This window comes from Harpegnathos saltator, unplaced genomic scaffold (assembly GCF_003227715.2).
Source record: "Harpegnathos saltator strain DR-91 unplaced genomic scaffold, Hsal_v8.6 scaffold539, whole genome shotgun sequence".
NCBI lineage: Eukaryota > Metazoa > Arthropoda > Insecta > Hymenoptera > Formicidae > Harpegnathos > Harpegnathos saltator.
The window spans coordinates 1,223,814-1,242,660 of record NW_020230359.1 but is presented as its reverse complement, the minus strand read 5'-3'; the positions used below and the strand labels follow the sequence as shown (position 1 = coordinate 1,242,660).

At 44.0% G+C, this 18,847-nt stretch overlaps 1 protein-coding gene across 1 annotated transcript in view; it reads right to left on the bottom strand.

Annotated features, from left to right (window-relative positions):
- LOC105187047 (uncharacterized) overlaps window positions 1–6,300 on the bottom strand; it is a 47,113-nt gene extending 40,813 nt beyond the window's left edge. The window contains exon 1 of the mRNA XM_025303292.1: window positions 5,734–6,300. The gene's annotated coding sequence lies outside the window, so the exon portion shown is untranslated. The remainder of the gene's footprint in view (window positions 1–5,733) is intronic.
- Window positions 6,301–18,847: the final 12,547 nt, after the last annotated feature.

Genomic DNA, 18,847 nt, shown 5'->3' with positions numbered 1-18,847 from the left:
TCCGCGTGTATAGTTTGTGCCCAAAAGCAATCATCTCGGGATCATTAGATCCCGAGGTAGTCCATCTCGCACGATGACGCTGTACAGTTAGTTGGGACTATGTGCGATATATAGCAGGCGGCTGACAGATGTTCGTACCGTTGAAGAGACGCGAGATGAGTCGACGGGTCCTCTCTCTTTCCTTTTCTCTCTCTCTCTCTCTCTCTCTCTCTCTCTCTCTCTCTCTCTCTCTCTCTCTCTCTCTCTCTCTCTCTGTCTCTGTCTCTGTCTCTCTCTTTCTCATTCTTGATGTCGTCGCGAGGAAGTCGCTTTCCGGGCGACGCGACGCGACGCAACGCGACGTGGTGCTAACCACAGAGAGAAAATAAATACAAGCCGGTGCCGCCAGGTGTTGGCAGATCGCGCGCGGAATTTGCGGATACGAAAGGCACAGATATAGGCGTGTGTAGAAATAGCTATCGGATGCGACCTTTAGAAACGTAGGTGGTTCCGGGGGATAAAGGTGGGTGGACGGGTGGGGAAAGGTGGCATGTGGGTCGCACGCTGATGGCAAAATATTTATGCGTTTGAGGGATGCCAGGAGGCACGTGTAGCGATCGCGGGAATATATTTTCGAGGAGATTCGACGCCCGTTTCCATCGCGCGCAAGGATTTATGCTGAGAATCGTATTTCCTAAGAGCGCTTATATAATTTCCCATTTCCATATCCTATTATTCGAGCGCGTAAATGCTCTTTTTCCTGTCTTTTTTTTTTTTTTAAGAAACTAGGATATTGTTTGTTTCCATTCTCGTCCAACGTTCCAATCTCGCCGCGTTAAAGCTATCGGAGCTATATCTTCATTTTCTTCTGGCAGAAGGAACATTTTTAACAGCAGCTCACGCTTCGCGAGTAGATGCATATAAACTGATACGTTTCGTGGCTGTCGCGTAATCGCGTATTGAGATCACCTTCTTTTGACACGAATCTGCGGAGCTAACGAAAGAAAGCAAATAAAAGGACGGTGCTTCTTGGTCGGCTGAAAATTCCTTAAGGTCGAAGGTTAAAGTACAGCCCAGAGAGCATGATATCAAATTAATAAGCACGTCGCTTGCAAGATTCTCAAACCCTGCACACGCCCTGCTTGTGGCAATAAACGCGCGTAGTAGATGCACCGTCGCACGTCAAAGCACCAACGTCGGAATGTCCGTCGCTCTATACGACCGTCTAATTAATTACGAGTAGCGAAACGTCGGCCACGTGCAAATAACGACGCGGCACTCAAGAATAGCCGAAAGGTATTCGGTGTGCGCGAAGGGCAACGTGAATTAAACGGCGTTCTCGTCGTATCTCCTTCGCGACGCCGCGATTTAGAAAACATTCCCGCGTCTAGTCGTGACTTTATTACGACCCACCTTGGACCGGCGACAAGCATGCGAAGCTGCTGCGACTAAATTACGGCCGTCTTTTAGTTTGTCGTTTAATGAGTTACATTGGATACGCGCGAGGGAAGTGTATAAGGCAAACACGCGAAAGTGAAACCGTTGGCCATGAAATATCGTAGAATATTCTGAAGGCAGATAAGTACAGAAGAATCGATACGGCTGCAGTCTCTAGCGTGTTAAATTAACAGAATGACATTATCGTCGCAACTTGGCTCGAAGGATGCGACCAACACGCGCCATTTCCGCGCCATGCGTGTGTACGTACGACTGCCTCTGGAATATCGCGGCGCGGAAGCTGGAAACTCGCTCGACTCAACCGCAAACATAGATTCTGTGCTCCAAAATCCGTTTACGTGTAAATTACGAGCAGCTTGCTCGTCCTCCTGCCCCGCCACGCCCAAATTAATTCCGAAATTTGTGCAATGACAAGCCAGAAACGTACAAGTCGCGGGAAACAATAAAAAACGAAAATCTGCGTGACGATAACGGTAAAACCTAACGAAGATACAAGTAGCAAATCTGCCGATCGCTTCGGCCCCGTTTCGCGAGATCGAAGAATCAGTAGCAAAACCGCGATATAACACGCAGACCACCGTAATGTCGCTCGCAACGGGAAGCCTGAAAAACTCGTGTGGAGAAGAAGCGGACGTAAATCGGCCCGGCTTCACGGCGATTTAAACAATGCACCGTTTGCTCGCGTCGATCGGCCGTGATTTTTCTGACACAGTTCCCTCGCCTGTAGGACGACGACGATGATTCGAGAAATCAGACTATCTAGAAGCTAACTGTACCCGCGTTTATTCCGCAGCGCGACTCAATCGCGAGTCTGTATCGTTCCGGAACAATAAAAAGAAGACACGTTCGAATGGAATTCGTGCCATCGACAAACAAATGGATACGTTCACGCGTCGTTAACGATAACCAGTGACACCTCGACGAGAGTCGAAGCGTTTTAACATTTTGACATTATACACTTACACACACACACACACACATATAATGTAGCTGTCCGACCGTATTCGGTCGTATTGCATGAAGATCGTGCATAATTCCAGTTTGAGAATCGAAAGGTCGACTAGCGCTAAATACGCGGTCGGAATACGGGTCATCCCGCGTTGTTAGTACTTTTTAGGCAAATACTAATAACAGTAGCGGTATCTTGTTTTGTTTTCTTTTTGTAAACAACTCCGCGCGTCTCTGCGCGTTGCAAAGCGCACGGGATAGGATCGTAAATCTCAGCTGTTTCCAGAACGCATTTCCTTCGCGTTAGATCCAATTATTATACAATCGTCGACAAGCTGTTCGCGCGAATTTTTTCGCGACGAATGATATGAAAGTTGGCGCGAGTCTTAATTAAACCTGCTCCGCTGCGGTGCGGTGATAAAGAACGGCTTTATACTTTAGCGCCAGTAAAGTTTGCCTTTATCGGCGTGACGAGTGCATACAGTATCAGATTAGTCTTCTTTCGAAGCTCTCTTGACTTACAAATTTTCCGCGCTCTTTGTTCGTTATTTAAGCCCATGTATACTGCATTACACGCAAAGTTTTAATTACTTAATTACATTTCGTGCATTGTGGTAATTATTGGAATTCATATCTGTTGAAAAGACGATGCAAGTAAATTGTGTGCCATATTTACATTTATCACGTAAACTTGTCTACATAGGAATACATTTAGTTTTTGTTTCATTATGTTATATGTTTATGTTCTCTCTCTCTCTCTCTCTCTCTCTCTCTCTCTCTCTCACTCTGCCATTTGAAATAATAATATGTAAAGGTCGAAATTCATAGCAACTTCTTTCATATGGTATCTTGTTACGATTGCGGTTTCGTATGCAACTAGCTAATGGTTCGGTGTGTTTTACGTCCCGTTACGACTTGACGCCTTGAACTAATGACGCGTAACGTGTTAGCAGATGCTAATAATGTCGTTTCACCGTTGTAGAAGCGATACGCTATACTTTTGATAAAAAAAAAAAACAAACAAAAACAAAGATAAACAACTGCCTCTGTGACTCGATTTCGCAAAAATCGTCGTAGCAGAAGCAAAGTAAATAACGTCTAAAAAAGACATTATTAGCTAAAAGAGAAGACTGGTTTCTGGAAAAGGTCAACTTCGTTGAAAGCAGCGGAAAATACCGAATTCTTTTATTTTCCCCACAATGACATCGTGATTAATCGGCGATCACTAAAAACATGACATATCCACGTGAGAATAAGATAAAAAGTTGCGGCGGTAAATGACAAACTTATAAAATTTCCTTTATGGTTTTTGTCTCAGCGTTGCACGCGGATTAAATATATCCGCGCGAGTTGAAGTGTATAAGCGAGTTTAAGTATAACGCGCGTGCGAAGAGAAAAGCGTCTCTTAACAACAAGTAACAGATAACCTGCTGTGTGAAAGGAGGTCAAGAAAGTAAACGATAAACAAATGTAATGTCGGAGTGCAACGAGTGCAAGAGCCGCCGCGCCGGAGGAAGCGGGGAACGATCTGAGAACAGGTGAATGAGCGCGAGAGAACTCGGTTATTGACGTGCAATTATGTGCACGACCTCTGTGAGTTTGCACGTGCACGCGCACGTAATCTCTTATGCCGAGTCGACTTGCTCGCAAGCAAGTCCGCTCCGGCGGATTCCCGCGAAACGCGCCAGTTTTCTTTGCCAAGGCACTGTGCCTCGATTCTTTGCAACAAAGAATTCCCCCGTGCGATGTTGCTTCACGTTAGAGCGCTATGCGCTCGCGGATGCCACGCACGAGCGATCCACATGCATGTGCGAGGTCAATTTATCATAATTAAATAGGCAATCGCGAAAAATACGTCGCGATCAGATTCGTCGATTTACGTAAGACACACCTTCCCGCCGTCAATATCAGGTATCGAGGCTAGCGAGTATCGGCAAATATCGTACGTCGTATCCACAGCGTGGATTTTGATTTATGAGATTCATCCATTCGCGGGTATGCACATACGAGGAAATAAAACAGGCTATCGTGTGTTCCATCCATCAAATTTATGTATACGTGTATTTGTGTAATATACTCTTCTTATTTTTACTTTTATATATATTACGTAATGATCGAAGAGAATTGAACGTATATCATATGTAGCCTGATTAAGATCTGCTCCGTTTTTCCTCGCGTATCATAAAGCTGATTGCATCAGCTTTAGGTATTCCCTTTAAACGTTCATAACGATCGGAAGGCGGACGTGTCGCTCGCGACGGCAAATCGTATTTCGTCGTCGCGTCACACGACAGAAGCCACGCTTGAAATAACGTCATCGGCGCGGATGACTGTGAGAAACGGGTTTTCTCGCGCGAGCAAATATTAATACATCCATAAATCCGAATGCGTCCTCGAAACGGGATTTATAAGTGGTCGATCGAATCGCGGCCGGCACGACGCCGCTCGATATTCGTGCCAGTAGATTATGGATAATCGCTGTGAGAGTCGAAAATGCGCTTTCAACACGCGCCCGTGACGAACGCGATAAATATGCGTCGTCGCTTTTTTCTGGCGCATAATTTACGCCAGGACAATAGCGAAAACCTTGAATTGTCTCTCGCGAACCCGAGCTCTTAATAGCCCGGCGAATTTGAATCATCGGCGATCCTACTTGAACCATTGGCAAAAGTCGTGCAAATCGAATCTTCGTGAGAGAGAAAAATTTTGCTCACAAAAAGGTCCAAGTGAGGCCGCGATAGCAACAAATCTCACGAATCGTTGGACAATGGTACCGGTTGCGCTGCAAAGTTGAATTCCGTCCTAAATTACCCGTAATATTTGCAACGACGCTTCTGCATATCGTTACTATTAATTTTAATTATTTTAATTATCCCCTTCCTGCCTGCGCTCATAAATAAATCATACAATTAACACCGACCACTGATACCGGATTCAATCCATTGTTTACTTGATTTATAACAGTTATATTCACTCATTATTTATCATCCATTTACTTACTCACTGCTTCATCGCTTTGTCAAACTCAAAAGAAATGGGCACAGAAATCGCACGTGATTCGTAAAGTCGACAGCTGAATATGAATCGCGGCCGCGATTATTTCGCCTACCTGCGTTTATGCTTCGTACACATTTTTCTGAAGCACCCTGTATAACGATCAAATTCCATTCGTCGATACATTTCTCCGAGTGTTTATCTTTCCCACGATACGTCGAATATCTACAAGATACCTCTGTCCCTTCCTAAAGCGTTTTTGCTCAAAACAGACACCGGAAATGGTCAAGGGTGGTACAAAAAGCCGTTGGCTCGCGATGGTAATTCCATAGCGACTGCAATTTCGCGTCTTACCTCTCGGTCGTCCTTGAACGCAAGTAGGGATAGGCAAGCAGGATTTTCCAGTAGCCCGTGGAGAGGCGCCTCCTCTCCTCGTCCTTCTCCTCTTCCTCCTCCTGCCTCTCACCGTCTTCTCTCGAGACGAGCACGCTTCACACGCAAAAATCCGAGTTCCCTTCGACACTCGCGCGAATACCTGTTGTCTTAACGAGCGCAGCACCTTTATTAGCACCGTTCGCGCCACTCGCGCTCGCGCGCGCACGCGCGCGTAAAAGTTCGAAGACGAAGGAGCCCTTTCGTCATGCGATTTAGCGAGTTCTCCGTTGTCCGTTCACTCCTTGCTCTCCCTTACATTTTCCGCACTTTTCGCGCGAAACTTTCGCGCCGAACCGTGTTTCGACCGCGCGACGAGAATCGTTGTCTCTTCACAGGTGTCCGGCTCGCGATGATTCACCGTTCGCGAGCGAGATTGCGAGAAGCTCGCGACTGAACGGCCGACGACGGAATTGGAACGGACGCTCGCGCCTCCGCCGGTCGGAAAAACGGACTTTTCTCGAGACGACGCTCGTGAGAAGCCGAGAGAGAGAGAGAGAGAGAGAGAGAGAGAGTGAGAGAGAGAGAGAGAGAGAGAGAGAGAGAGAGAGAGAGAGAGAGAGAGAGAGAGAGAGAGGAGAGAGAGAGAGAGAGGAGAGAGAGAGAGAGAGAGAGAGAGAGACAAGGACACGCACCGCGCTCGCGGACCGACGCGGCACTTAACGCGAAGGTGCCTCGGGTGAAACGCCAGGTGGGCGTCGGGAGAGAAGGCAGCGGGCCTACTCCTCTCCTTGTCTCGACCGGCCCCACCGTTCTCGACGGGCGAACCACGGGCAAGGTTTATGGCGAACGAGCGGAATCCGAGTGCTCTCTTCTTCGTTCTTCTGGAGAAAGGCGGAGGCGCCTCTGCTGGGCCCGCTGATGTTCACGGGCCCGGGCCCCGTCGCGAAGTTTCCTACCTTATCGGTAGCAATGAGATTCCGGAATCGTACGTCGGGAATGACCACCGTTCGCGCGAGCGGTGATACGGTGCTTTAGTATTTTTCGTGTGATTATAATCGTATGATAATTATTAGTGATGTCGGTATTGTATTCTTTAGCTCTACCGCGTATTGCTCTGCCAATTGTTTGATCGCTTTGCTAGCTAGTTGTAATAGCTGAGAAAATCGATGTATAGAAAATCGAGCCATCGTCAATCGTTACTTCCTTCGAGTACGGGAAGAAGACTGCGAGTCTACGACAGCTCATTGTGTCGGAGTAGCAGTATGAAAAAATAACTATGGGCTCAGCCGTGAAATGAGCAACGAATCGGGAGCGTGGAACGTGGTTTAATAGATTCAGGCGCGATTGCGTGACGTGCTGATTGTTAACTTATTCGCGCGTAAGTCGCTCGCAATTAATCGCCCCGTATCACGAGAATAATATTGCAAACTTTACAACGCGCATCAATATTTCATGTTCGATACTTGGCGCTAATGACGCGACGTCGTTGCAAAGTTCGAGTGCGATAATGAATCCGATATTGATCTATAGCGGATAATCCGCGCGATGTTAATTGGCTTTGTGCCTCAAGTGGTGAACGGTAACGATAATTGTCGGATATTACGTGGACGTACTCGCCGCCTTTACTTCCGGAGTGGAACACTTGCTGACGGTTAAACTTTTCGAATTAAGTCGTGTTCATAGCAGAAACGTCTGATGTTCTCTTTTTTCCTTCCGCGATCGAAGACCCCATCGGACTTATGATACGCTGCTGCGATTATTCCGCGGACTCGCGGCGTTCCGCCTAAAAAATTACCGCCACGCTTTGTGGCGAGCAGGGAATCGGCCTCGCACGCATCGGAAACGAAGAAGCCTCCGAGCCGAGATCGGCGATCTTTACGCGCTGTGGATCTCATTTCCGAGATCTCTGTCTTATCGATCACGATATCGAGACTCGTCCGATAGCCGCCACTCTAATGGAAGCTTCAGTAGAAAATTATATGGCGCAAATGCACTTTCCGACAAGAAGCAGCGGGCACAAGTCCTGATTTGCGGCGAGTTAATTGCGCTCGGTTGCTAATGACATTGCGCGAATTGCTCGCGAAACAGAATATTGTTACAACTCATTTCTCGAGTTTTCCAAGCGAAAGACGTTTACTAGATCTGATCGTCATTCGGTGAAGTTTCCTGTTTTACCGGTTCATCCCAATGATAATTATTATGCATTAGATATTAACGGCATTTTGATATTGTATCTGTCACCAGATATATTTAATTAAGAAAATGACACGGTGTTAGCACACACACATATATAGACGCGCAATTATATAAAAAGATTTATTACTTAAAGGAAAAAATATAGAGAGGTAAAAGCTTTCTCTCTTATATTGAGAAATATTGAATCTAACTTTGTTAAAAAATAGATGTATTAAAATATTTTTCAATATGAGGGGTTAGTTTTTAAAAGTTCCCGCATGAAGCTGAATGTAAGGGAACTTCGCAATTAGTATTAACCGCACGTACACGAAAATGCAACACACTTGTGTTTTTTGCTTTCTCCATCGGTTCGCGACGAACGTGATTTTCAAAGGGAAAATTGATACAAAATTTGCCTTTCCTTTTCGCTCAAAAGACGATTAAAGGGTAAAAGCGTGCTTACTTCCAGTCGGGTAGTCAAGCCGGCGTTTCTGGAACACACACAAGACAGGAAATACATAAGTCAGAGCCCGAGTGGAACCTGAGTCTGAAAAACACTGAGAGGTCGCGTATGTCGCAGAACGTTTAAAAAATTAGAAAATGAAGAAAAAATCCCGTGATATTAACAAGTTCGCAAAATATACTTTTTTCTACTTGTCAGCAAATTTTGAGCAGAAAAAACATGAGATTTAATTACAAAACGACTCGTTCGTGCCGAAAATACTCACCTCGTAATCCCGCGTTAACTGGTTCACGTTCTTCGTCTGCATCCTCTGCAAAAACAAAACAAACGCGTAAAATTAAGATCTTACGTTCACATTCGCACAATTTTTCTGCCAAACTGCCGCGATACCATATTTATCGCGTTGCATTTGTCGAGCAATACAAATTACTTGTGCAAATATATAAATTTCAAATGGAGAGAGAGAAAGAGAGAGAGAGAGAGAGAGAGAGAGAGAGAGAGAGAGAGAGAGGAGAAGGAATAAGGGGAGAGGAAGCGATTATTTTATAATAATCCAGCAACATGCGGCTGCCGAATGTTAATTTACGTGCGCATGTTCATAACACGCGATATGAATCGATCGTAGTTGCAACGATGAGAGCAGAGTTTCGGCCGGCAATTTGCAAGATGCGCGCAAACAGCAGCACGAGAACTGCTTGACGGTGTTCTCTCGGTGGTGGCTGCGGCGGCCGCACATCGCGCGGTGCGCTACGCTTTATGAATCGAATCCGCGCGCGCGGCCGGTAGATTCACGTGTAAACAAGGGCCTTCGGTCGACCGAGAGAAGCTCTCCTGGCTCTCTCCTGGCTTCGGTTCCGTGACCCGCAGCCATTATGCGGCGGAGCATTTTCTCACGAGATATCCCGCTCTAATTATATGTCTAGGCTCTGCTCCTGAAACCCACCGCTTTATTGCTAAATATGCTCGCGCTACGAGCTGCCGGGCCCGGGAAAAAATCTAATTTCTACTTCGTGCTCCGTACTTAGGGCGAAGCTTCGCGGGACCGATGGCTGCGTTGCGTTCGAAAACGCACGGTCGCTCGCTCGTCCGTCTGTCTGTTCGTCCGACGCCCGACGAGGATCGTTCGCGGTATAATCTCAGGTTAATCGCATAATTCCCGACGGCCGCGACATCGTAAACGCGCGCGCCAACCGACCCCTCGCTCGAAAGACGCTCCGAGAACGTCTTTCACGTAATTAACCCTTTTATCGCCGCAGCTGCGATGGCGCATTCTTCAGGTATTTCGACTCCGTTGATGGAACGCGGCACTCCAATTAGATCTGAGACCCTTCGCACCGACAAGTCAGTAGGTTAATGAGACGTAATACGTGTAAATGTATTTGTCGTTATCATATCGACGGGTAGTGTAGAATTAATTTTATCAAGATCGCACGCCTCTTTAAACGCACTTTAAACGCCATCAATGTGTACAACGTCTAATGTATTTGGAATCAAATGAAATTCGTGGGAAAGCTTCGACTTGAGGTTCCTTTCAAGTAAGATCCATGTGAACTGGAAAATAAGACATTGTTCTCGCTAACAATATTGAAACTTACCGTGTGCTTTCCACTCCACTCGCTTATTATTATTCAAAAGTCGTCAATAAGTTTATTATATTCTCTTTCTCTTACAAATGGGTCTTTGAGTCTTTGAGTTGGACGCAGAATTTTTCCGGACAACTTGCGGCTACACATTTTACGACCGATTTGCGAGGCTCCTGCACGTAAACGTGTAAATCGTAGATTCGTGGCATTCGCATCCCAGTGATCGTCGTCATAACTTTCCAATTTTGAATGAGAATCGAGGACGTCCGATCGATGCTAGAACGGGCAAAAGCGATTTGTGTCGTACATAAAATACACGATGTAGCGATAAGAGCTGTGGATGCCAGCTCATAAAAGAATCAGCAACAAACGCGCTTGTTTATGGAACTGCAACGAAAGTGGAATACAACCGTTCGATATAACGGGTAAGCGCGTTATATGCGTGTATGCGTGTGCGTGTGCATATCCGGGACCGCTACATGCTCGATAATCACCCGAATTGGCAGATCGCGCGTTGTACCTGACAGGATATCCTCCATCAGTTTCAGTCGAGACCGATCGTGCTGCTTTTTTTCGCGGTTGGAAAAAAAAATTCTGCCGCTACATCCGCTCTCTCTCTCTCGCGAGGCTCTCGCCTCGATAATTTCGATCGGGCTCCTCGAATCTCGGTCTCGTCGAACTTAGCCCCCGTCCTGTCAGGAATTTAAACCGAAAAACTCGCTAGATGTGCGGAATGTCCTCGTCCTTGACGGTCGTCGCGAAAATATTCCATCGTCAGCTGTTCTGAGTTGTTTTCTTTGCGTCAAAATATTATTTTGACGATGGTTCAATCAGATTGTCCGGTTGTTTGCGTTGTAAGAAATAGAGTGCTCCCTCCCTTTCTCTCTTTCTCTCTCTCTCTCTCTCTCTTGCAGTCTTTTAGATTCAACTTTACAGGGACGAAATCTAGCGTAAATTGACCTTTCTTAGCTTTTCAATCAACTGACTAAAAGTGTATTTAAAATTCCCAGGTTGCGTCTAATTTCCACTATGGAGTCAAGGATCTGTTGCAGATGACTGTTTTCTCAATGATATTACCGGCGAGGGCTAGTAATATTTTGTATTTTTAACAGTACCTAAAGCGTAACACAATTATGAAAGTCATGGCAAAAGTTCTCGACGAAATATTATGTAAAATATTTACGATGTTTTCACATACTCGAGATGAACCTCGTTGAAGAGGCACTCAATTGACTGCCTCCTTCCTAAGCTAACTTCCAGGGTAACTGCAGTAAAAATATAGGTAGTGCGAGTTAATGTCGACGTCTTAAGGACGTCCTACTTCCTTTCAGAATATTCTGCGAGAAATAAGATGTTACATGCGGACGGGAGTTAAATTTAAACGCATAAAAATATAATATCGTAAAATCTCAACATATTATCGACGAACAAAGTTCTCAGCGAGCTTAAAATTAAAGACGGTGATATTATCTCGGAATTACGTGTATTACTACGAGGGAACTAAGTCTATGGTATGCGCGGGGATGTTTATTTTTAGCCGTGCTTGCAAACGTAATATATGTAGCACGATGCGAAGTATAATATCCGCTATTTCTCCGGGAAGATAATTCACACTCGAGGCTGTGTTGCTCTGCGTGTCTCTCTCTCTCTCTCTCTCTCTCTCTCTCTCTCTCTCTCTCTCTCTCTCCCCCTCTCTCTCTCTCTCTCTCTCCCTCTCTCTCTCTCTCTCTCTCTTTCTCAGATTTCCTGTGCGTAATTAGTATACAGTGTCGTTTGTGGGCGAGCATGACGACTAGTTAATTTCAAACTCGAATCGCAACTGTCACCGTGTCCGTGTGCGAATTCATGCTGCCGCCTTGGATATCAAAAGTTTAATAGGCTACAGGTCGCGGGATGCAACTCGGCTGTACTCAAAAGCGGATATTTTCTTCGTTAATGAAAACTCGCGACTGCCGTTCGTGTACGCGTTTAATTAATTTATTCGCCGAGTAGTCGATTCTAGCGTCTACATGTTTCTAAACCCGTCGACATTACAAACGAATCCCGTTTCAATGTATAATCGACATAATTAAATCGTACGGTACATGTACTGTATAAAATAAGAAAGAAATTTGTGCAAGGGAAACTTCAACAATTACGAGGGTCGTGACTTTTTTATGGTTATTTTATTATTCGCCCGTTTCGCTCGTTTGTAATTTATTTTCAAGTTTGGATATTACACTTTATTTTATTCAGTGACTCTTTTAGTCCGCCAATTTTATTGCTTTATATATCGTGTAAGAGAAACTTTTTTAATTTCATTGAATTTTTCATTGAATCGGATATAAATCGATTACAAAAACTGTGCGAACACGCTTGTTATTTTCTAATTTGTGGTCACGGTGAATTATTGATTCTTTGGCCGATAGTCGCAATAGAGAGAGAGAGAGAGAGAGAGAGAGAGAGGGAGAGAGAGAGAGAGAAAGAGAGAGAAAACATTTTTAACACAGAGATTGCACAAAACAACGATGCCGTAATAAGAAAAAGCTAATTCGACTGTACTCGTTGCGTTTCTCATTAATGTGAAGGCGTTGAAGTATCGTTCATTCGAGTTACGACCTCTCGAGGCCGCGTCTATGCCTGGAATAATAATGTTGATCGGAATAGAGATTCTCGGAAGAATCCAGAGGCATGCCAGCGTCGTCAATCGAGGATGTACGATACAATCTGTGATGACAAAGCACGGATCTGAATTTACTCGAAATGACTTTTCCGCCGAGCAAAAGCGAGTCGTACAAATAACTTCTCCCTCCTCGCGTCGCTACTCCTGACTTGTCAATAAGTGAACTTTATATTAAAGAACTTTATATTAATGTTTCTCCTTCGTATTTGCAGCTGAACTTTTTGTATTTCTTTCCGTAAGAAATCCGACTGCCGATGGCTGGTAATATACGATGTTGTCGTTAAATACTTCAAAGTCTCGTAGTTTTGTTTGCCTGAAGGAAGCATCGTTCATTTTCCCGATAACACGCGCATACAGCTCGTTTTGACTCGTGTGACGACTTTTTTATTAAACTTTTATTAAAATATATCATATTCTTTATTTTCATGTGATACCGATATTATTTAATATTCATCTCGGCAAACCGTGCTCAGCATGAAAATTGTTAAAATTGTGTGTACTTTAATCAACGGAAAAGCTGTCATAAGTCATAATGAATTGTACCGTTGACGAAAGAGAGAACGACGTTTTTCCGTGGCGAACTGAGAGAGAGAGAGAGAGAGAGAGAGAGAGAGAGAGAGAGAGAGAGAGTTTTGGAGTATTTCAGTACGACCGCCTCTCGCATATTGCAGCTCCAGTCCCCGATTTTTTATCCGATCGTTTACGTGCCGTACGCGTTACGACCGCGAACGACGGATACGACGGATATATTTGTGCTTTGCAACGCAACAGCACGATATAAAGCGGGGACTGGTTTCCACTTAAAGGACTCTCCGACGTATGTCCGATGCGCGAGGCACGCATCGCGAAGCATGATACTTCGTCGGAAGTAACCGATCCGTTACAATACTAAATCGTTGCTCTCCTCCGCTCGCCACGATACGTAGTAACTTTTGTACTTCGGAGTAAACAAGAAGGACAAATAGCTAGCGGTTATATTTGCATTTTCACGGTGACCCCGTTCCGCCCCGCACGTAGTACGTGTTGAACTGTTAATCGAATTTGCATAATAAAAACTGCACACGACTGTCGGTGACACTGACAAATTGAAAGAAAAAAAAAGAATGCATAAAAAGACCCGACGATGCGTTCGTTTTTTGTCGTAAATTGCGAGCGCGGTAACATAGCGACCTGGCGAAATCAATTAAAGCGGTTATGGCGGATAATTAAAACCGCTGCTGTAACAAACGGGCTCCTTCTCTCGCGAATCGATAATCGCGATCGATTCGCTAATTACGACTACGCTGTTGCGATTACGTAGTGTCCACGATTTGAATGCGGTTTGACGTCTATTCGATCAGCGATACGCAATCTCGCTCCATTTGGTTTCCCTCGTTTTAATATCATAACTTTGTTACCGAACGTTTCGATTTTTTACAGCAACAATTTCCACACAACTGTTTTAATTATATAAATAACAATCTTTCACGTTCGAAGCTTGAAGAGAAAAACGCGGCTCGTGCTCCGCATTTGAAGTATGAGGAGATTAGGATTCTCCTTGCGTAACGCCGCTCATCATTTACCGTGAATTCTTTGCGATAAAAAGTCACAATAGAGATAAAGAGCGTGCAGTAGCACGCTTCCGCGAAAAGAGGTTTATCAGGCGGGGACGACTTACCGAGTAACTTTTCGAAATAATTTCCGCAAGGTACACCGCTGCACAGTTTTCAGAGAAATTCACATTCGATGATGACTTGTTACGACGCGACAATGTTCTGCGAAAGTACTGCAGTTAAATGTGGCTTGCACGAATCGAACTTTAGGCGGACCGGCGAGCCGAATAGAAAACTTTTGACGATCGCTTAAAGAGACGACACTACATTCAGTCGATTTATCTTTTAATTTTATCTTGCATTTTTACACTGAAAGCGATGTATAAAACAAATAGTTGTTGGTATATGGTACGGCAAGTTTATTTTAATTAACAGGCATCGTAGGTCGGAGACGTTAGCGTAATCATCTTTCGAAAAGACCATCGAGACACGTCGGTGCAAACGCGCGCTTCGTGACAAACTGACTTTAGGAAGAAGCATGTGGGGGAAACGGAACCTTGCGGCTTTCGGGCGGGTTAACGCGAGTCCTGATTGGAAGTCTGCCTCACGCATAAGCTCCTTCCCTTCTTTGTCTGACCCTTCTGGCTTGAAATTTAATTCAAGGGCTCGACCGGACGATTCACAATGACGCTACGGAAGTTAAATGTAATACCCGCCTTCCCTTGCTCAACAAATCATCGTGCATTTCAAACGTTCGTACTTACGCTTCTTTAAAAGTCATAATTAATTCATCCTAAAACTCGAGTTGTAATCTCGTAGTAACAGATTTCAACTCTAAACGTGAAATTCTCCTCTCTCTCTCTCTCTCTCTCTCTCTCTCTCTCTCTCTCTCTCTCTCTCTCTTTTCACGCTAAATAGCAAAAATATACATATTATAGAAGTCATAATTTCGAGATAGCTAGAACAGCACGTAAACACGATGTTCCAACAAACTGCAGCTTATTTATAACGTCCGCGTATATTCGACTTTGATTGCATTATGAACGGACGGCAAAAGAGCATATTATCTCATATCCAAAGTCATTTTCCACTGCCGCGCGGTCTTTTATCCATCCAATTGATAAATACTCGAGTCGATGAGGTTACCTCGTAAGCACGATCTCCACGGGCTGAAATTTCGAGCAAATTTCCACCGTCAAGGCGTTGGCTTATAATTCGAGGTCCATTTGCAGTATCCAGCGGAAAGTGTTTTCCGGACTTATCTCTTTTTCTTCTTCTTTTTTCCACCGGGCAATTTGCAGGCGGACGAAAGTTTCTACTTACCGACGATGAGTACGCGTCGAGGGAAAATCAGCTCTTCAAGGTTCTCTATCTATCTGTCTATCTCTCTCTCTCTCTCTCTCTCTCTCTCTCTCTCTACCCCCCTCTCTCTCTCTCTCTCTCTGTTGCGCGCGAGATTTCCGAGCACTTTGCTACCACGTAAGGTCAAGTCTCGACTGTTGTTTCGTGAACGACCGTGCTACAATTTCGTTAAAGTTTCGCGTACTTCCTCCCGATGAGAGAAAGGCGTTTTCAAGAGGCTCGCGTTACGCCTGACAAACGACCAACGTGTCGCGCCTTCGAATTCAAATTGAAAGTACCGTGAGACGATAATATCTCTCGGGTGTATAAGCACGACGTAAACAACGTCGCTTGGTTCCCGATACACGAAGACGCGCCATGTGACAGATAAAACCATCGGTCGTGGCGAAATCACGACGTTATTATCTCGCAAGTTGATTTCGCATAAACTGTGCGATTCCATGCGCTCGCGCTAATCCGAGGAAGCAGTGTGCATTATGGCAAACCTGTTAGAAACTTGCGGCAACTTTCATGACAATCCTATCACCTATAAAGTAAGTTCACGAAGCGTAGATAATCCCGAACTAGTAGGATCAAAATGTAACGGTTGCGTTAATGCATTTAATGCTCGCACGAGCCGCTCTCTCTCTCTCTCTCTCTCTCTCTCTCTCTCTCTCTCTCTCTACTTTTCTCCTCTCTTGTCTTCTTGCGCGCACGACACACCTATAGAAATTTATCGTGAACGTACACATGTGTAAGTGATAGCGATACCACCACCGTGCAAACTAATCGATATTCGTGTATATAGATGAGATGAATATTGTATGTAGATGCGACAGTTTGGATTAAACTTAAACTTATGGAATATCGCGAAAATACACGAATATTAGGTGGTAGCTGTAGCCGGCTTAGAGAGAGAGAGAGAGAGAGAGAGCATCGGATATGGGAGAATTGTTGTTAAAACCGGGACGGATATTTAAAAACGGTAACATTTATGCGCGTTTGTGCTCCGCGGTTGTGATATTTGTTACACGGTTGTGATTATCGTTCTTAAAAGGAGATTAGCTCCCGTCGTTTTCGAATGTTTTGTAGTAGGAGTATTCAGCGTATTGTATTCCTCACATAATGACACGATACATATATACGCGTATTCCTTTTAGAGAAGATCAAGGACACGTGGTGAAAATTACATTGTTTGCAGAGGAATGTACGCGTTATAATTTACAGGAATTGAGATTTCTACAACATATTCTGTATACACACATAATTGTAGCGACTTTTAAGTTTTTTCATATCTGAGAAAAAGGGCATGTATATTTATCGTTATCTTTTTTCTGCAATCGGATTGATATAAATAACCGTTATTTTTAATTAACTCTTGACACCGCGAACTCGTTGTCGCCAAAACTATGCATTTTGACAGGTTGAAAATGTCAAGGGGGGGGAGGTATAAATAATAAAATAATGTATAATACTAATATTAAGGCGCACGGAAAGTGTCAAGTAAACTGATAAATAAGATGCGCTCTCAAGCTCGTCTAACCGGTAGAAAGTCACGTGACTTTGATATATATAAGGATACGCGACGAGAGCTAGCGACCATAACAGTCCTTGACGTGAAAATAATTGGATCGGGAGACGTCGCGCGTGACTCCCGATTTTTCCGGTTCGATTAGAGCGAGACGTGCTGCGTTGTTACATCGCGTGTGCATTCATAGTGCTACGATTATCTGGTGTAGCAGTACTCTGTAATCTTAAGGGTAACTACCACCTTGCATTTTGATTAGTTTAGGAGAGAAATATCCTCCCTCTCAATATTCTCAGTGCTTATACACCTACTGATATGTTATAATTATTTCAACACACAACACACATACACATGTTGATATATTATATTCATCATGTACCGATATATTATATTATAATTAATATTATAATTATAGCGGGAAATTCATGTTTTGTTTTAGATTTGCTGAGGCTTGCAGGCATACGATGGGGGTACGATTCCTGGGGATGTTTCGATAGACGCAGACGTGCCGTACCGGAGGATCCGGTTCGGGCCAAGCAGGATCGGCTCGAAGGTAGGTTTAGAGACACCCCGTACTGTCGCATCAAACTGTTTACGATCAAAAATTAGAACGTAGTTTCCGGGACATAAATCTTGGAGTTGTTGCAATCGCAAAGTAGCAACACGCTCGTGTTTATGCGCGTTTTTTCTCATCAAGTTGCTAAATTTCCTATCTGACCAGCGAAATTATATTGTTTTGTTTCAGATTTGTAGCGGAACGTGGCCGACCCTGAGTTCCTGATGTTTCGGTAAGTCGGACAAATGGGATAGGTGGTGGGTTTTTCGATGATGACTATTTACAAAATCTCAACAAAATCAATGCGATTTACCTGCACCGAGAGAAAAGCCTTTATTCTCTGATTTAATCAGAACAATTGCATATACAATTGGAGCAATTGTAGTCAAAATTTTAGTTTTAGTCAGCGCTACTATAGCGTTAATGATCATCTTATATGTAAATTATTATTATCATCCTTTTTGTTAGATTAACGAAAAAGACGTGATTGATGGCGAACAATTTTAAAGAGATCGGCCATTTTTTCTCCCAGTGTAGTATATAGATTTTTGCATACATGTGCTTGTGCCATCAAAATACTCTGTTTGAGACAATCGGAGGACTATTCTCTTTCAAATATCTCTATTATTTAATAGATATTACGTGAACTCTGTTGCGAATATTCTTCTTTCTAGAAGATATCCGCCACCAATATTTCTTTTAGATCTCTTAATATTCAGTAAGCTTTTTCTGTAAATATTTGTATATTTATTACATCTCGTCCAAGATCTAGAATCTATATTCGATGAAAACGATTTATTCAGCGGTCCTCTAATTGTTTCAAGCACTATAAAATAGGCACCAGAATTGCGCCACCGAACGCGAAATTCCCGATTATTAATTTCGCTCGTTATAAATGTCGCTATCGTTACAATCATGAAATTTCTAAATTTTGCATATATGACTGTAAGGTTATAAGGTCGTTTCAATCAAAACTAAATTCAAGCCGAGCGGTATTAAATTTAAACCGTTTTCGTTTGTAATCAAAGCCGCTCGATACGTTCGAGCGGTACACGTATTCGCTGTTTTTTTTTTTTTTTTTTCTTTCGAAGATTACAAATTTCGCGTGACGAGAAGTTCATTTGCTGTTGTTCGCGTAATTGTCTGCGAAGAGCAATATTTTTACCCTCCCCTCGACTTTGTCGAAAACGCCGCGATCTTCGTTTCGCGCCTGCTTTACATACGATTCACGCAAGTACATTTTCGAAGCGCCG